This window comes from Misgurnus anguillicaudatus, chromosome 19 (genome assembly GCF_027580225.2).
Source record: "Misgurnus anguillicaudatus chromosome 19, ASM2758022v2, whole genome shotgun sequence".
Lineage (NCBI taxonomy): Eukaryota > Metazoa > Chordata > Actinopteri > Cypriniformes > Cobitidae > Misgurnus > Misgurnus anguillicaudatus.
The window spans coordinates 46451457-46457554 of NC_073355.2; positions in this window are offsets into that span (position 1 = coordinate 46451457).

The following is a 6098-nucleotide window of genomic DNA, read 5'->3' on the forward strand; positions in this document are numbered from 1 at the left end:
AATAGGAAAAACAGTTTAGTAACCAATACGTGAAACTGACACGGAAAAGAAATGCATGTCATGGGCACGGAAAACTGAGCAAAAAAAAAATGCGTGACTATTTCACGGAAATTTGTGAGATCAGGTTGATTTAAAAATAGGGAAAAAATGAGAAACCAATACAGAAATGAAACGAAAAAGAAAGTCGTGCCACCGACACAAATTTTTTTTTTATAGAAATTCGTGCTGAATGACATGAAAAAGACATTTGTGCCATGGACACGAATAAATAAATCACATTTTTCGTGACTATAACACGACTTTCCGTGAGATCATGTTGATTACATTACAGTGTAAAATTAATGTATGCAATGTTCGCTACAGATCCTTAAATTCTTGCTGGCTCCCAAACCTCCCCACACAGTTATGATCCATGCTTGCTGTCTCTTCTCGTCTTTTGCAAACCAACGTGCGTCCGATGAAACCATTTAGAGGCAGTTTAAGATTGTTTTGTAGTTTGTAAAGTTCCCTTGAGGTTGTTTCGTATCATCATATGTGACCTCATGCTGTCACTGTGTCTGAAATCAGTTTTTACCCAGACGGCAGACGACTCCGGGCCAGATCCGCACCGGAACGGTTGACTTTGGCGCGGATATGGCCCGGAGTCGTCTACTGTCTGGGTAATAGAATAAAACTCCACACAAAATACAGTTTGACAGATAAATCTCTTTATTTGTGCTGTAATGGTACAAAACAATGACATTTCCATTTCAATGAAGTTGTTTTCTGACTATCAACGTCATTTTAAAATGAACAATGTGGGTTGTATCATGTGAAGGCTACTGGAAAATTTGAAAGCATTTCAGAGTTTAAAGAGTTTGCAGGAGAGTGAGTAAGATGGCCTTCAGATATTTTCTCCATGTAGATCAATTACCATGATTGAAATGATTTATGCAAAGCAGAAAAAAATCAGACGTACCTTTTCCGTTACCCATGGCAACCCATCACCAGACCTTCAGCGATGCAGCCAGCTCAATAATGGGGTGCTTTCATACATCTCAAATCTTTCACTTAGACAGCAATGAGATTAAATGGAGGACATATTGAGATATGTATCCTCTAGACTTTACAAAATTATCTGATTCTTTTCAAGATTTTTGCTGTTTCAATTCATTTCATTGATTCTTACTGTGAGTCAAGTTATTTGAGTCTTTTGTATCCTAAGGAAACATGTAAATCGAAGTTGATAATAAAATAATAACTGAGAAATATTTAAATCTCATGAACTATAAAAAGTGCAACTGAGTATTAATACGATCCTTGAAATGTAATGAAATGGCTTTATTATCTTTATTGTATCTTGTAGGCGAGACGTAGGGGAGATCAAATCTCTGCCATGTGTAAAATTGTGCTCATATTTGCTTGACATGCCATGTGATGTCTTCATAACGTTCACACTTCTCATCGAATTCTTTCAATACCAAGTGATCGGAGGTATTTGCATTCATATCATATCTCGTAATCTTGCTGCTGTATGTCGATTGACTCATCTGACTCTCATCCACATCTATTTATATTTTACAGGAAGCTTTCCATTCAACATGAAAAAGAGAAATCATACAACATGTGGGTGAGGAAATGATGATATACTGTATGAATGAGTTTATAGGCAGTTTAAGATTGTTGTGTAGTTTGTAAAGTTGGCTTGAGGTTGTTTCATCACTCTTAGTGTATAAGGGATGTGTTAAAAACAACACATTAGGGTGATTCTCACAAAATCCAGATTAAGAAGGTGTCCAGCATCAGAATTTTTAAGTCTTTAAGTCTTTTTGCACATATAAGATTAAGGTCTGAACTTACTATAACCATTATTTTTTTAGAGGATTTAAAAACATTTTCTATTGAATTATTCTATTTTTTCAGATTATCATTATCAAAAATGATCATTACCGCAACATGATATTACATTAAACATATGCATTTACAAACTCATGTTTCGGTAATGAGAACTAAAAAGTTGTCTAGATACTATGACAAACAAAATTTTAACTTTTATCTGGAAAGAAAAAATAAGAACTGCTTACCTGGTAGGCATCTTGAGTGTCACAATTATTATTATTATTATTGAAATGTTAGTTCATTGAGGGCTTAAACAATGATTGAAAATTGTTGCGGAGGATGAGAAAATTTTTCTTGGACACATTTATATTCCTTATTATTGTCTCTACATTTACCAATGATCACCAAATACCACATGTTTCTTTACTGTAAATGTTTATAGTATAACATGCACTGAAGCTTTAAATTTTTTAGATTTTTTAATAATAAATATTTCCATGTCAAAGAACCAAAATCCAGTCATGGACACATTGCGGTAATGAAAATGTTCCCCTTAAATGTGAAAAAAATTGGTTTCTATGATGTCATTTGAAATCGTGTGCAAAATAGTACATGAAGAGATGTTTGTAACTTTATGCTTCTAATTTTGATACTCTTACTTTGCTTTTTTATCAAAATGTTTTATGACACCTCATAAGTCTAATTTCGCGGAAATGACTCATTAGTGTTGATTCTGGGACAACACACTAAATGCGTAGTCCCAGAATCCACCCATCTCTGTCTTATTATTGAAACAACACATTTTGTGTTACTTTTAACACATTTTGTGTTTATTTTAACACAAAATCAACACAAAATTAGATGTGTTAAAAGTTTAACACAAAAATATGTGTAAAAAAATAACACATTCTTTAACAAGGAATATAAATGTGTCCAAGACCAATTTTCTCATCCTCCGCAACAACTTTTAATCATTGTTAAAGCCCTCAAGGAACTAACATTTAAAAAAAAAAATTGTTGGAAGGGACATAATTGACTGTGACACTCAAGATGGCTACCAGGTAAATAGTTTTTATTTTTTCTATCCATATAAAAGTTAAAATTTTGTTTGTCATAGTACCTTGACAACTTTTTAGTTCTCATTACCGAAACATGAGTTTATAAATGCATATATTTAATGTTGCGGTAATGATAATTTTTGATAATGATAATCTAAAAAATGTAAATAGGAAATATTTTTTAAATCCTCTTTTTCCCAGACAGCAGACGACTCTGGACCACATTCGCAACGGATCTGCACCGGAACGGTTAACTTGGCGCAGATCTGGCCTGCTGTCGACTGCTGTCAATAGAATGAAACTTTATACAAAAATACAGTTTGACATGCTGAAGATCAAGATAAATCTCTCTGTTATGTGCTGTGATGGTATTTTATTTTAAAATGAACAATGTGGGTTGTTTAATCAAGTTCGGAGAGATGATAGCAGAATAAAAGCAAGACGTTCATCATTGAGAACAACAAAATAAAAAGCTGTGACTTTTCAAAGGGCGGAAACACTTCATCAGATCAAACTCTAGAGTTTTTTGGCACAACGTCATGTCTTGGTGGATGCCAAACTACAGTAGGTAGATACCAGCATGCACAGGTTGCGTGACATGTCACTGTATCTCACCTGACAACCACACCAAAAAAAGCATGCAGGAAAAGAAAAGTCTGATCTAAACTACATCAGACTTCTGCCGTTCTCTCTCTCTCACTTATGCTCTCACGCACACTCTTGCTATCTCTCTTTATGTCTCACACATACTTACTGACTGTCTCTCTCTCTCATATAAACATGCTGTCTCTCTTTCTCTCTGAGGGGGTGGCGTAGGCACTTGGACTCAAAGGATCTAAAAAACATTGCTGCTATAGACTAAAATATCTAAAAGGAAGCACATACACACAGTCTTGTGTGTATATAGATGCACAGTTTTTTATTGGCAGGCACACTGTGAGGATATGAGCAGCAGAACGCCGGTATTTTTAGAGAGATTGAATCGGCCTCTTCATTCTGACTGTGAAAGTGTGCAAGAAAGACATTAGCAGCGATGCATTCTGGGATTGAGGTGGGTGAAGAACCTCTCGGCAAAGACCTGTACCACCCCGACACGCACATTCGCACAATATTGACTCACCGGTAGGACGAGAGGTCACGCACACTTCAGGGTTGTTTCCAGTTGCTGGTTTTATGTTCAGAGAATGTAAAGTGTGTGCGCGTGTGTCCTTATGTGTCTTTATACGTCATAGCACCGTGTGTCCGCTGTCTAACCCTGGACCTGCCATCTGCCAGCATATTCATCCAACAAATACCCAACAGTTTGTGGCGGAAAATGAGCAGTTGCCCTTGAGATCTCATTAATATCTCAATTGTTTCTTTTAAAAATCAATAGGATGAAATGAGGACAAGTTTTATGCTCCGGCAAACAATATTTTGTTTAAAGGACATCTAATAGCCACCCAACACAGCCGTCTAGAGCTGTCAGTGAAAATTTAATAGACCTTTGCCCAAAAAAAGAAATTAGAGAGCTAACACCTTTTAATTTTGGCAAAATGTAAGTTTATTTTGGCTATAAAGTGGGTTACTCATAGTCGGGGCTGGTTTTAGAAATTTGGAGGCCCTAGGCAACATTCATGTTGGAGGACCCTCGCATAGCTCTAATTTTCAGAATAATGTGAGAAAGTGTCAAAGTGTCTAAACAGAGTCAACAGTGCTCAAGTTTGAGCTGATGATGATACACAGAACAAAGCCAAATTTATTTTTACAATGCATTACAATCATTTAAAAAAAATACCTGCGTCATGTGCTGCGCTGTCTTTGCATACCTGTTCCGCTAAACAGAAAACAAAGGATGCGATGCCAGCTTTCAGCGTCAATTGACCTATGGCTAAGCCACGCCCCAAATGCGATGAGCCAATCACAGTGCACATGGTTAACCCAATACACTCGGACATTCTCTGCTTCCACGTCCATTGAAATGCATTGCAGTTAGTCAGTTTTGATTTGTTTTTATATGTTTTCTCTTGTCATTTTAAGTTTAAAATGGTCAAACGGTGTGCATGGGGTACATGCAACTTCGACACTAGGTGGGTGATTCTCAGGAAAACTTGTAAAAATTTGCTTAAATTTACTTTTTTTCCCACCAGACATTGAAAAACAAAGTCTGGAGTAAATGGGAACATTAATTTAAAAACTTTTACTTATCATTTAACACTTTTTGTAACATAATAAAAAAATAAGTCCTAAAACATCTCATTACCGCAACAGTCAGAAAACATCAACACTGACATATTTTCAAAATGACATGACAAACCTGAAAGAACATAATTTGGAGATTCTGCACATGCATTTAAAATCAAAGTATTATGCTTCTATTAATTAAATTAACATTTAATAAGCATCTGTTGCGGTAATGATAATCAAAATGTTGTGTAAGCATTCTGACAAGACAATATTTCAAATTAACTGTAAAAAATGATCTTACCTGGTAGCCATCTTGAAGTAACTGGTCCATGTGCTTGCTCACTCAAAATCAAACTTTATTAAAATTCTGTATGTGAGTTTAAACTGTTCTCAAAAAGTGTTGCGGAGGATGAGAACATCAGGCATGGACACATCATTTCCTAATTTTTCTTCATTATTATTATACATGAATATTCAGTTAATATTTTTTCTGTCATCTAAAGTAGTCTAGCAAAACATCCATTTATTTTTTTTCTTAATATTTTTGTGTTAATTTGATTAAATTACAACATAACGCATGTTCAAACACAGCCGGACACATTGCGGTAATGAGAATTTCAGCAGAAAATGAGATAAAATTTCCAATTATAAATTCTTATGTTGAAATCACACATTGTGCAAGGTAGAACACAGTATTGTGTTAATTCTGATGCTTTTTAATGTTACTATATTACACATTTTAAAGCTAAAATCATTAGTGCCGTGGTGTTTCAATGGTTTCGTGAGAATCACCCACGTATCCCGAGAGGCTGGGCGACTAGGGTGGCCATTCGTGCCAGTTCCCCCAGACACGTCCCGAACATGTTTTCGGGTTCGTTCTCCGGAAGTCACGTTGGTCGACCGCATACGTCATCAAGGTTTAATATTTCGGGTTTAATTTCTGAAAAGCAACCGTTACATTTCAAAGTAAGAATGAAACTACAATAATTGTATGTCTTAAAAGAATTAAATCTTAATTTTCTAATGTATTTAACTGAAATGTGAGAACCTCGATGA